This window comes from Lepeophtheirus salmonis, chromosome 1, assembly GCF_016086655.4.
Source record: "Lepeophtheirus salmonis chromosome 1, UVic_Lsal_1.4, whole genome shotgun sequence".
In the NCBI taxonomy this organism is placed as follows: domain Eukaryota; kingdom Metazoa; phylum Arthropoda; class Copepoda; order Siphonostomatoida; family Caligidae; genus Lepeophtheirus; species Lepeophtheirus salmonis.
This window is the reverse complement of record NC_052131.2, coordinates 33,684,329-33,698,966: the sequence shown is the minus strand read 5'-3', so window position 1 is coordinate 33,698,966 and position 14,638 is coordinate 33,684,329. Positions and strand designations below refer to the sequence as shown.

General features: G+C 30.4%; 1 protein-coding gene across 2 annotated transcripts in view; it reads left to right on the top strand.

Moving 5' to 3' along the window:
* The first annotated feature begins 11,011 nt into the window (after positions 1 to 11,011).
* The window catches only part of LOC121125563 (uncharacterized), a 31,393-nt gene continuing 27,766 nt past the window's right edge, over positions 11,012 to 14,638 (top strand). Inside the window, exon 1 of one of the 2 annotated variants that reach the window (XM_040720776.2) lies at positions 11,012 to 11,271. The gene's annotated coding sequence lies outside the window, so the exon portion shown is untranslated. The remainder of the gene's footprint in view (positions 11,272 to 14,638) is intronic. The other variant, XM_040720774.2, reaches the window with a different exon arrangement.

Genomic DNA, 14,638 nt, shown 5'->3' with positions numbered 1-14,638 from the left:
TACAGTGTATCCATCATTTTCCTCAAAAATAATAAAGGCCTTTATTAATTCAAGATTTCGTTCATGTTTAACGTAATGATGTTTTTGCGGATTTTATTCTTTTAATGTCCATTTTGTAAAAAGATAATACCTTGTCGGGTCTCTTTACTGTTACTGTTTGGATATTTTTTTCAATCACTACGTAAATACACCAAAACTCCGACTGACATCCCATCTAATACTCCATGAGAGGAGAAGGGGGATCAAACACTCAAATCCCCATAAAGCAGGCCCCGATTGTCCTCTCCACTTTCAACAACGATGCTCGTAGCCTGTAACATCAATTTTGACGAAATAAAGATATTCATATAACAGAGATACCCAGGTATGTAAATATTTTACTATATTTGGATATTCATGCATTCGACATATTTAATGATGACAAGATAGCTTATTTGCTCATAGACAGAATGACGTCGTCGGCTTATAAATGCAAACTTTATAACAATATTTATTTCATATTGATGTTTAAAAATGCAAAAAAAAAACCCAAAACGGTGTCCCTGAAAATCACAGGTATTACCTTGTTTGAATGACATAATAAGACAGAAGATATTTGCATTGCATTGATGAAAGAATTATGGAGGATTTTTTAAAACAACACCAGATCTTTGATCCCTACATTCTAAAAAGTCCCATCTTTCTAATTGGAGGATTGCAAAAGAAAAGATAACATTGCGAATGAACGTTTGTTAATTGACATAGACAGGCTGTGAAAAAAAAAAAAAAATGAAAAAGTAATCCTAATAATTTTGGGAATGTTATCGGGAGAGCAGACATTTTATTAAATCAGGTCAGAGGTGTAGGTCCCTCTTCCCAAAAAAAAAATAAGGAATTGTTTTTTTATCACTAGCAATTTTTTGGGTCAGGATTTTTAACAAAATAGGGGTAAAAATTATCTCCTTTGAAACATTTATTTTCTTTAAAAAAAGGTAATTCGTACAGATTTTGCATTTAATATTTGAAATTATTTTCCAAAAAATTCAATTTTGTATGAATAATTATAGATTTTTGAAACAAAAATTATATATTTGAAATTTAATTTTTCACCTTTTTTTCCAAAAAAAAAAAGAAAAAGAAAAATTTCAAAAAAAAAATAATTTAGTATAAACAGCTGTGAATTTTTGAAATTTATTTCATAAACTTTAACTTTTTGGATTTTTTCAAAAAAAAAAAAAAAAAAAAAATTCACAAAAAAAATCAAAAAAAGGACCCCTCCCAAAAAAAAAAAATCCTGCAGTAACCCCTAGTTACTTTCCATGATAAATTCAAATTTCAAATCTGATTGAAAAATTCGTGTGTGCTCATAACTGAGGGAGAGTAACTTTTAGGATTTGTTGGGAAGTTATACACATAGTAAGTCGTATTTGGACATCTGAGTAACTCTTGCATATGTCCTTGTTTATCACCCTCTCCCCCTCCTCCCTTACCACAGCGGGTTGTAGATGATCACCTTCGAAACATTTTTCAAATTGTCAGGGTTACCATGTTGATTTTCGGTTTCTTTTTTTTTTAACATGCCCAAAATACACACAATTTTCATTCCTACTCATTGTTACTCTCTGTTTTGCATGAACAGGCCCATTGATTTTTAATTTATACTTAGATGGTCCCTTCTCAAGAATAAGGTAACAATGATGTCACAGCATTGGGAAACATAAAATGATGTTCAGGTTGCAACTACAAAAAGTTGCTCCTGCAAAATATTTTATACACCTCTAAGTATAACCCGTTTTACCTTTATTTTTCTTCATAAAACCTCTTTGTCAATGTTTTTTATCGCTTGCGTTAATACGTACGTGCATAAATAATTCAATGAACTAATCGATTCATCAATAATAATTCCAATTATAACTGCACCATTTCCCGGACTTGAAACTTGATTTAAAATAATCAAACTTTTGAATGCAATTGATTCACGTTTTAACATAGTCTTTATAACGTTTTCTACAGGCTATTTGGAGGTACATATATTTGAGGTCTTGTGCATAAAATAATTTTGTAGATGTAGTTAGCAACTTTTTTCTATTAATTCTGCATTCCCAGAGTTAAATACCTACAAGAATTTGTAAGTTAAAAAAAAATCTCCATGTATATTTCACATTTAATTATTTCCTAGTATAATCCGCCTTTATTTATTGAATTAAAGGGTAAATATATTTGAAGATTCACTTGAGATAAAAATTTTAACGATTCGTGCAAATTATGTCCATGTACAAAAAATTATGTGCAAAAAGTACCTATAAAATACTAGTGTTGTATCGATTTGAATAGATTAAGTCGAACCGAACCAAGTTTACTCGATAAGGATTGATCAAACGGGATTACCTCAATATCCCAGAAATATACAGTGAGTGTATTTTGTTGATAACCAGGTACGTCGCTAGCAAAAGTTTCCAAAGCTATTGTTTATATTTAATGATAGAAAAAAAATGAAAAGTTAAATGATTTGGAAAAAACATTATAATATTAAATTTCAAATATATAACTTTTTTGGGATAAAAACATTCAAAAATCCATAGTTATTTAAAGAAAAGTAATTTTTTTTTTTGAAAAAAAAATTGAAAAATTAAATTAAATTTCAAGTATTAAATTTTGTGGAAATAAATTCGAAAACCCACTGTTTTTTTTAATAAATATTAAATTTTTGGGAAAAGAGTTGCAAAAATTAAATTTTAAATATTAAACTTTTTGGAAAAAAATTAAAAATAGTATATTTTTAGGAAAGTTAATTTTTGTAAAAACAAAAACTCCTTAATTTTGGGTTCGAAAGGCTACAGCCCCTCGAGCCCACCCATGCAGACACCCCTGCATATATATATTTATATATGTTGTGAAAAGTTTGGATCTCTGTACAAGTTGCAATTTCTTCATTCTAAAATATAATATATTCAAATTAGATGGTTATTATGTATTTATGAGTATTGCAACTGTGAGGATTTCACTTTATAGCGTGCCAGAGAATACTTATATTTTAGTAATTTGTATTAAAGGAGTAAAAAATGACACGATTAATATATCAATAATTCATAGAATACTCAATTATTCTCATCCCAATACTGTAAATCCTTCAGTTAAAATTATTTCTTTCTTTTTTTGTTTCTTTGTAACTTGTGCAGTTTTCTAATACAAATTCAAATCAATCTTTAGAAAACAGTAATTAATTATGTGTCTTTCTAGAAGTTCAAAAATTGGTTTCCCTGGATCTGACTGAATGTTAAATTTCAAGGGAATAAAGAACACTAGTTGTGGGCATAATCCATTTAATACATATCAACAAAGATGGAATATCTCACCCCTAAGCATTTTTTGTTTTTTGCTAGTTTTATGAACTCCACATCTTGGATTTTTTTTCTTCTTTTTGTGAGCCCTAATACGATGGTATTTTATTTGTGTGGTCCACCAAATAAATATAATTGGACTCAATTAAAAACCATAATAGTTATAATGATGATGTCTGTGGGGGTCACTCAACATTGCTCAAAATTGTTGGTGTTTGTAGCTATTTGAAGGACATTCCAACAGGATTTTCTTTCCTTTTGTGTGCTTCCGCTATATTAATTCCTACTAGGAGCATATTGTTTTAAAAGGGATAATCTGCAAACATTTTAGAGCTAGAAGATTATAGAATATTATAATATCCAATATACTTTTCGGTCAAACATTATGAGAATTAATTATTATATACATTTTCTTTTTCAATTTCACGTCGTTAACTTCATTGTATCTCGCAAATAGGGTTAGTCTATATAATTGATGTATTTAAAACGGTGATTGGTATTGAAATTGGAAACTTGTAGTGTCATTAGATGATAAAATATTGGTCCACCGATGACGTAACTCCACAAATTTCCGAATTAGTTATCTACAAGTGGCAAAAAACTGACTATATGATCATTTTTGTCTAAATTAAGTTGGCTACAAGAATACTTTTTGGTCGCTTGGGGCACTGGGTCTCCAAATAATTGATTGATTAAATATGCAACTTCCATGATTTTATGAAATAACAATAGGAATTCTACGAAAAGAAGAAAATATTAGATACGTCACGAGGTAAAATGATAAAGTAACGTCATATGGGCTATCTCAAAAACGACATCTTAAAAGAGAAAAAGTTTTTGTGTAGCCAAGGACGGGGCTCCTCAAGCTAATAGGTGCGTTTCGTCATTTTCTAAAAAAATGTTTTAAATATGAAAAAAAAATAAGAATGGAAATACTACTAATAAACTTTCCTTCAAAGGAAACAAAAAAAAAAGGCCAATATCATTTGGTAGATGTTAGTTAATTATTCCCAGCAGTATAATTGTGTATTATCAAATTACTAACATTTAGTATCAGGCATTGCTCAGAGTTATTAGACGTCAACGAACATATAAATTTTGCTTTAATAATCGAGAAGATAACTAACTCCCCAACAAATCCTTGGTTTTACTTTCCCTTTTCCTGTGCAAACTCACGTATTGCTGGTCAATCAGTAATTAGACGAATAAAATAATAGTAATAGCAGCTTCAGCATTGTTTTAATATGATTTCAGCCAAGGAGTACTTTAGCGTGTTGCTATATGTCAGCTAAAGTCACATTCACTTTTCCAACTTTTTAGGTAGAACTTACTACCTTTTTTTTCTTTAAGCTGTATAGGTATATGATATACATCAGGGAGCACTATTTACATTGCACTTTATAACTTTTTTTTCTTAAATACATACAGATAAACGTTTTTTTTAATTATTGTAAATTCTTGGGAATTGTTATCAGCTTAACAAGAGCTGATAACAATTCAATCAATCAACGTTGTTTAGAATAATGATTTGAGAAAAGGTACAAATAGGTTTAAATCATTATGTTACATGAAATAAAGTCGTGGATTAACATGAAAATGTAAATTGTTTATTGTTAGCAATTGTTCAACTATTAAGAAACAAGGCCATGTTACCCCCAATGTCTTTGACATTTTCATCGAAAGAAACCCCAAAATCCGCTCATAAATCTGCTAAGTATGACGTACTTCCCCTACTCCCTGTTTTTTCCGTGGTTTTCTACCTGATGAGATAATGAGTATCATATAATTAAGATAATTAGGTGAACAGATATATGTGTACATAATATGTGGTTTTTTAGGGAAATTATATAAAAGGATAAGAGGCCATAGGGAAGGATTGGATAGACTCAATATTATTATTTCAAACAATGGAAACTCAATATAGATAATATCTCTATAGGTACATTATTAATTCGTCGTCTCTGTTCAAAATCATAAACTAATTTTATGAGGGATTCGTAAAAAAATAATACTACAGATATAAATGTCTAGACTTGTCTAAAACAATGTGTATTGTACACCAATATATAGAATAATTAATTAATAAATACATAAACAAAGACGTAGATACCATCTACGAAATCAGGGAACCTCCGAGAAGGCTGATCTGCAAATTGTTTCGAGAACTACAAAGTCGAAATGACAAGGTAGTATGGAAACTCAAACTTTTTTTATTCAAAAAAGAAGGAATTTTGAATTATAATTTAGACAAAGGTGAGGATTACCTGTTTGTTACTCGTCCCTGTAGTAATAATGATTTTTATTGTTCAGTAATCCGTTGGATTACGAACGACATCGTTGTCAAATAAGTAGAACTCATAAATACTTGTATCGTGTCTCGATTTGGATATGATTTTTTTGTGTAAATTACTGGAATTCATCCAAAATTATAAAAATTCTTATTAAAAACTCAACATAGTGGTTTGAACTCGAACCACGGAAACTCGAAATACTACTATGAGTTAATTAAATATCTAGTTATTCAATTTTGATATCAAGGAATATTTTGGCCTAATACAAATTTATAAATAACTATTTTAAAAAAATGATACTCATGACGCCAAATTTACAAGTATTTTTCATAACAAAAGATAAGCTTAGCGCCATAACCTACAAAATATAACAATTAAAAAAGTGATATTTAGTTCAAAGGATGCCACAATCTTACTCTTTATAACTACGTAGGCCAGGGGCCGCGGTATATTTTTATGTTATCAACAATTTCAAATACTAGGTATTCTGGAATTTTGACTCTTAGAACTAAATTGGCTATTTATATTCGATGGCTATATTCAAACTGTATAGTCAAAATACACTGAATGGCTCATGCATAAGTTGGCCACTCTGGATCGAATAAAGCAAAGTTGTGCACTGTGCATCCTGCAGCCCTTAAAAGATAAACGACGTTTCCTAAAACAAATTTATTTATTTGTAGAAAAAAAAGGAGACATATAAATCTTCTAAAGTCTGCATACGACCCTATTCACCACACTTCTCCTATACCAGAAAGAAAATTGCTTCACAATCTACTAATTTATTCGTTATTAAAATTGAAAACAGGGAATTTGTTTCCAAAAAATCACAAGTCAAGTTACAGAGCTAATACTTTATGTATTTATTGAATATATAGAACACGTATTTACTTTTATTGTATCTTGCAAGCTTTCTTCTGTAAAGTAACAGAGAGAAAAATACCCAAAATCAGTTAGTGTTTGACCAACTCTTATAATTTAATAATTTTGGGTGGAAATTGTTCACAGTTTAACAGGACATAATTTTAATTCAACCAATCAACGTTCAGAACACTGATTAAGGGAAAATAATGTGAAAAATTGTGAGCAGACAACAAAATACAGAGTAAAGCCTTGGGAAGTAGTTAACTAAAGAAAATTATTGCGCCCTCTAGTGGCTTATATTTGCAGTATATATAATATATATGAGTATGATCATTGAACATACTAGATAGGACTTTAAATTGTGTAGAGAATCAATCATTACTTTACATGCTTAATCATGATCAAGTACTTTAATATTAACATTATCAATAATAATAAAAAGGCTTTAAGCCATAGATTGAATCACTGATGATTGGTAAACTCAACCATTTAATGAATTTAATCATTTAACGATATATAAAATAAAATATCACTGCTCTTTGACAGACACTTAGGATAATTTGTAAAACTGATTGGATACGTAGGGCTTAGATATATCAATGTAAAGAGTAAGTAAATATACGAAGGGTGTTTGTAAGATACATCACCAACACTCCAAGGATTAATTATCAGATGCAGTAAAGGACCGGCAGTAGCATGAACAAGTTTTCTTACACAGGGTTGTCTTCAGGGGGTGGGCTAGAGGGACCCCAAAAAAATTAAGGAATTTTTGCTTTTTACTTGAAAATTTAATATTTAATCTTTTTTCTTCAACAAAAAATATATTATTTCAAAATGAATTTAATTTTTCAAATTATTTTCTCAAAAAATTTCAAATCGATGAATAGCTATGAATTTTCTGTGAAAAGCAGTGGATTTTAACTTTTTTCCAGGAAATTTATTTTTTGTGAATAGTTATGGATTGTTAAAAAAATTTAATATTTTATTCCCAAAATTTAATTTTTTTCGAAATTTTTTTATTTTTGTATTCTTTTTTTAAATTCCAACTTCCCCCCACCCCAAAAAAAAATATATATATATAATCCTGTAGATACTTCTGTTAAATTATACATATTATCAACATACTTTCAAACTCTATTGGAACCTGTTTTAAATATATACAACAGATAATTGAAGATTCTACATACCATTTGATATGAGACCTGGCTTCAAGGTAGATATCTATGCAGAATAAATGAGATAAAATATACATATAAAAGATATTGGCTTATAGCAAAAAGGTACCTTAATTTTTGAGGATGACCGTCACATTGGGCCTATAGTATATAAACAGAGCCTATTTAACCTTCTGACCCTCTTGAAGTCCTGATCGCAATTCCCTCAACTTCAGTGTGTGGAGTGTCTTATAGAGCAAGTTTGGGAAGACGTCACACAGAAATGTGCAAGAGCTCAAGGTCAACATCAAGAAATAATGTGCCAACATGTCCGCCGATTATATTGCAGCAATATGCACCAAATTCCGACCTCATGTGGAGGCTGTGATAGAGGCTGGCAGTGACTAATTGAACAATTCTTGCCAAGATTGATTGCTAAAAGTTTTTTTAATAACATTTTGCATTATACTTCTCCAATAAAAAGTAATTAAGATTTTGGTTATGCTTCTTGATCGCGGTTAATGCCCTATTGCACTCTGTATATTAAACTAACAACTACAAAAAGTCCAGCCCTCTTTTATTATATGTAATATTATTTTCATCTATGCTGAAGAGCCTCTCCGTCATTAGGTGATCTGCGAGAACTGATTCAACAAAAGCTATGAAAATTGGTTATTAAACTCTTCAAGATGCTTTGAACGAAGCTGCTAAATTAATGCGTATCTTTTAATAATAGTGATGGGCATCCTTGAAAATGCAGCTATGATAATAGTCTGGGATGATGACCTGCTCAGAAAAATCAACTTAACTAGTAAAACATTCCAACAGGTACCAATCGAAGTATGCACTATTCCTATCCTCTGTAGCTCACTCAATGAGTTCATAGGACATGCTAGGAATAATTTTGAGGTCTATGAAGCAGAGGCTGCAACATTCACAGCAATAGATATAAGAAAATATAACAATTGGGGTTTGAGGGGGACTTTACAGCAGAGTTCGTCTCAATAGTAAAAGATGAGAAATCCGTCATGGACATAATCAGAAATATTTTAATATAGTTTGTTTCTCATGTTTTAAATATTAGGTTTGAGATTAATATTAATTAATTTCACCAATGGAGGAGCCAAAAAAATACCGGTTGTCTAGCTGAGTTCATTTATTGAATCCGGATCTGTTTGTAGACATCTAAATTATTTAATTAATTGTATATATACTGTCATTTGATGGATTTGAAAAATAATATGTTTCATTCATTTTCTAAAAAGACTGTTAAAGATCGGTCCTAGGATTAAGAGAATTAACCAGGACCGGAATGAGAGGACTGCATTCCTTATAGGTTTTTGAGACTGACCCAACCCAAAAAGTTCCCCTCTCAAATGAGGAATAATATCAATATTGTGGAAACTAATATATTAAATTCGATCAAAATATTTGACCTTTCTAAAAGACAACATCATCAAAAAAAAATCTGGTCTGCCCATAGAACTATGCATCTCAAAATCATAGATGAAAACAATATGATAATGAGATACTTGATGATAGTAGTAACTTGTGTTTTTCCCAAAGCTTCTATCATGGCTATTTAATAGTAATAGTAATCACTAGTGCTTGAAAGACGAAGAGTAACACTGAGAAGTTGTTGAGTAGTAATAAGAAAAATCTTGTGAGAAATAGAGTTGAGTATCCACATGGAAGTAATTCCTTACTTTATCATTGCTAAATACGGAGTGGTATTTACGTTTATTTCGTTCTCCTCGCAGCTAATCGAAAAAATGTCATGACAGATAAGGTATATAAAATCTGTCCTAGGAAGGGAGAGGGGTTTGTTCTTGTTGGTATTCTAAACAGGATTCTTTATTCTTCCAAAATGTTCTTATTATTGTTTAATTCTTAAAGGCAGAACAACTAAGTATAAAGCAATAACTTGTGCGTGTGTTTATGTAAGACGAAGAGTAACAATGAGGGTTTGCTTGGGAGTTATAAGTGCAAGTCGATGCTGGACTCGGAGTAGAATGGAATATTGACATCGGAGTAATTGCTGTATATAGCATTGCTTGATACAGTCTGGGTAGGGGTGTGCGCAGGGGAAATTTTTGCTTTTTACTATAATTTTTTTGCCGTTCGGGAAAATTATGCAATAGAGCAACAAATTGAATATTGACATTTTTTTCGGAAAAATGTAAATATTGTACATTTTTGAAAAAAAAAATAATTTTTTGTGAATATCTGCAGATTTTTATTAAAAATTCCAAGAAATTTAATCTCTTGTAAAGAGCTGTGGATTTTTGAAATTTGTTTAAAAAAAATTTTTTTTTTTGTTCAATATTTGTTCATTTTTCCCCAAAAAATTAAATTTTAAATATTTATTTTTTTAGGGATATTTTAATTTTTTTTTTTAATTATAACAATTGGATATTTTTTTCAAAAACCAAGCCCTACCCGAAATATAATCCTGCGGATACCCGTGGTGGGCTCCTTCCAAAAATTATTCAATTTGCCAGGATTAACAATTTGATTTTCAACTAAGCTCATAATTTACGAATGAAATAAATGCATTCTCTAGGAAGAAGAGGAACCAGAGGTACTGTCAATATCTATGCACTTATGTACACAATTTCAAGAGCAAACCAAAGTATCCTTGATATAGATAAAATTATGCGCATAGGAATGTATATTTGTCTTATAAAGAACGTGAACGAGACGTCGTCTATATTTGCTCTTTTAATCACCGTATAACTAAATAGTTTGTTAGTTATTGAGGAGTATCAAAATGTCCATATCTTAGTATTAAACAAAATAAATGAGGAACAACCCCCTCCACCTGGGTTGTACACACAGAACTAGAGAATGAGGAAGACATAATAAGGCCCAAAATCTACTCTCTTTCCTACGGATATGTACCTATGTATGAAGTACCTACAAAACCGGTTCGGAATACATAATAATGGGGACTCTCACTGCGAAAAATCTTTTTTATTTTAATTTACTTGGATTCTTGTAGGGAAAAAAGATTATTTATTCATCTTTAAAATATAAATATACAATATAAGAATTTGTAAAAGAAATATAATACATATATCATAAAATATTTTGAGAAAAGAAATTAATAAATATATATATTTTAATGATATAATCTCGCAATGCACTACTAATATTATTGTTAAGTATCAAAACCATCACGAAGGAAGGAACTTACACAGTAATACACGGGGGAGTGCGTTTACAACAAGATGAAGGAGCGCCAACACTCAACCACTTTGTTGATGCTGCTTCTCTTGCCTGCTCAATAAAGAGAAGATAAAACGCGCGCCCACACTGTTGCCGCGCTCCTACTTCTAGTTAGGCACACGGGATTGACCTCCAAAACCTAATCATCTCTCTTGATTCTTGTAGCTTTTAACTAAGTATTGTTAGTTGTTGGTTAAATTGTGTCTCGGTAGGACGGGATCTCCGTCTTCTTTCGGGAAAATAGTATATATATATATATATAACAAAAGTGTTGATAACTAGTATATTATTCATAGATGATCAAATTAAGACTATGATATTCCGTGATTCTTGACAGAAATATGATGTACTAATAAACAGTGAATCTACTACGTAAAGTTATACATAGTTTTTGTAATTGGAAGAAACGTTTTTGTAAGTAAAATTTATTATATTGTTTTTTTAGAAGTAAAAATGTAGAAATGAATTATAAAATTTGTGAAGTAGAAACGCTTTTATTAAATACCCTTACACAAGTAATGGAATACTCTGAGATGCTTTGTTTGTGTTTTATAGGTTTAAATATAATATATTTTACATTGATATATTATAAGTAACCTCCATGCTACTTTTAATCAAGATGGAGGCTACAAGTTATAAGTATTTAATACGTCTATCCTAAGAACGATGTACATAAGTACTCATGTAGATTGATAGAATTATAGATATGAAATCTGAGCCATTTTCCAAGGAATTCTTTTCATCGGGAGATGATCTATTACATAATAGGAAGTCATTCTTCCATTCTTATATGTTATAAATATAATAATTGTTGCTTCTAGCTTTTTGATTGGTTATATGAGGGAAGGGGGGGGGAGAGAAATGGCGGATTCCTTTTCCATTACACTTTAATCACCTTTTCCCCAGAAAAATATTAGAATTTTTATACATATTACAGCCACCGGTTTTAAGCGTGTCATATCCTGTGTGTAAGAGGTCACCTGCTTCAAGCGGTGACCCTATAAGTTTCCTTTACCTGACCGCTTAATTTACTGCTATATATCGCAACTCTTATTATTAGACAACTTTACATTTCATTTACTCAATTGGTTTACTGAAATCATTTCTTACGTTCCGATACGAACTTAATAGGGATTTAGGATACGGTTTCTTGATTACATAAGGAATGATGTGCTTTAACTAAATTCTTAATTAGATATTGAGTGACTAAATAGAGCAACTTAGTTCAGACTCTACCTATGACCTATTTTACCTTGTTTATAGTATAGTATACACAATGTGCAACATTTGTCATGTTTACTTTGTTGTGTTGTTCATGGCCTATTTACCTACTTAGGAAGTCTGAGTCAAACTTTCTTCTTTCAACAATAAAAACTGATTCATGCTCTCTGATTATAATTTATTCCTTTAAATCACTGGATTTGTCACTTTATTGCTACTACTTCTAAGTGTGAGACGGAAGGAGTCACAACTTCTTTCTTTTTACATGACGTTGTCGTCATTGGATTTACATTAAATGTCATGTTAGAACTCAGTCAAAGGGAAACATAATCAGAGCATCTACTTTTTTTATGCACGCATTGAGTTACGTAACCACCTGGAGCGTCTCTCATTAAATGTACATTTATCGATTGTCTTTTTACAAAGTCTTAATTTCGTTTTGTATTTGAGTCTGAAATATATATTTCGGGGCCAGGCGTGTATTTGTATGGATTTTGAAACATTAGGTTAGTTCAATGCTCTTTGTAAATTCTTTGAACTTGCTGACAACTATTTTGCATCTTTTTGTAGCCTGTTAATCAACAAGTTGAAAAGCATAGTTAATTGTATTTTTGTTTTGTTTTTGTTGCATCATACAGTATTTCTCCTGTTGTTTATGTCTTACGTAAGATGACAACATCTTGTTGGTTAGAGTTTGAAATGGTTTTATTACCTAATAAGTCTGACTGCAAAATGCATGTGTGTACATATGATAATCCCTGGTCATTCTTCTTATAATTATTATCTCCTTCTACATTGGGCGTGGCTCCTATAGGTATCTTTTATAATATAGGCCTTTTTATTACTGTTTAAAAATAGGTATGTATTTTAATCCACTCCCCTCTGTATACATAGGTAAATATACTCTAATATGTAACATCAAACTAATATTTATTGAGGGAGAGATTCAAGCTGTAGGTCATAGTTCAAAAATTTATTTTTTGAGTTTCAGAAGGTTATAAATACTCAAAAAATTTGTTCATAATTTGTTAATGTTTCAATAAAAACAATGGATAATTTACTGGAACATATAAAAAAAGATAAAAATGTAAAAAGAGTTGCTGCCATTTGTGACTTTCAAAATTATCATATACAATTTAATTTGTCAAATGAAGCAAAATTGACTTAATCGTTTGCTTAATAAACTGTCAAAGCGCAGGAGTGATTATTTTATCTTCTTTTTATTAAGCGGTTGTTTTTTGCACCTATAACAATATAATATAATAACAATATATATTTTCAAAAGTGCAAATTCATACTTGGATTCCAAAAATATATTTATCGATAATCGTAATAATAATATCCCTAGCCATGCACGACCACTTCCGTAACTTGAAATACCAGAATAAAAAACCTCTGAATTGACCTTTAGATAATATCTTTATAGGGCCTTATAATGATAGAAAAAGAAAATATAGGACTCAAAGGGGTTTTAATTGGTAGTTCGACATGATTAGGCAGCAATATTTTCTGAAATCCAATGGCTGCAACATAAATTCAGCTGTAGAAAGTAATAATATGTATTATTGAACTCAATTTAATCTGGATTCAACCAGTTCTGGTTACATTACAATACAAGTTTTCATCTCAATATCATTTTAACAATAAAGCATTTACCATTTACAAACTCGCAATTTGTTGCATTAATAGCTTTGAACAGTATCCACAAACCAATTCTCATGACTACGGAGTATTTAGTCGAAAAAACGGGATATCAGTACTAAATTGTTGTATTATAATAACTAAACTTTTGAAAGGGATGCAAGTTGTACTTAAACTAACAAAAAATCATCGTCACAATAAAATCATTAGAAACTCATAGATGTTATTTGTAAGACCTTATTATTGAGGCCAAATGAAATATCATACATCAAAGGAAGGATAAGAGTTAAACACCTTAGAGAACAAATTTGTAATCAAGTCTCTTTTAACAAAAATAGAATGGTTATATATATATTTTCCATGTGTATTTGTAATATGTGAGCCCGGAAGGATCTTCTCAGAATATTTGACGTATTTCTGATTTTTTAAATCAAATGTATTATAAATACTTTAACAAATTATATTTTAATTTATTTAACCACATTTTTATTTGTAATTTAAGATGAATTCATATAGGTATATATTATTTAATTGTAGATTCGGTCTGTCTTCATTTTACTCTTTTTTATTCATATAATAATGGAAAGAGTAGAATAAAGTAGTGGTGTGTGGCTTGAGTCGAAATAAACCGAGTCGATAGATAAGAAAAGGAAAAAAATGGCTTCTTAACCGTATATCAATAGTCGGAAGCTAATTTAATTCCCTTTAATAGTATGTTAGATTTATCTTTATGTGCAGCCCCGTGACTGAAGGGGTACCCCCCTTGCCAAGGAAAATTTCATTGTCAAAAAACCCTTTGCCAACACATCCCGCCCAAAGAAAAATCCTAGTAACGTGTTTGTTTATATGTATACTAGTATTGGGTTTCACTCTGGAAATTGTAGACCGGCCTGATGTTGTTATAATTATAGCTCATTCG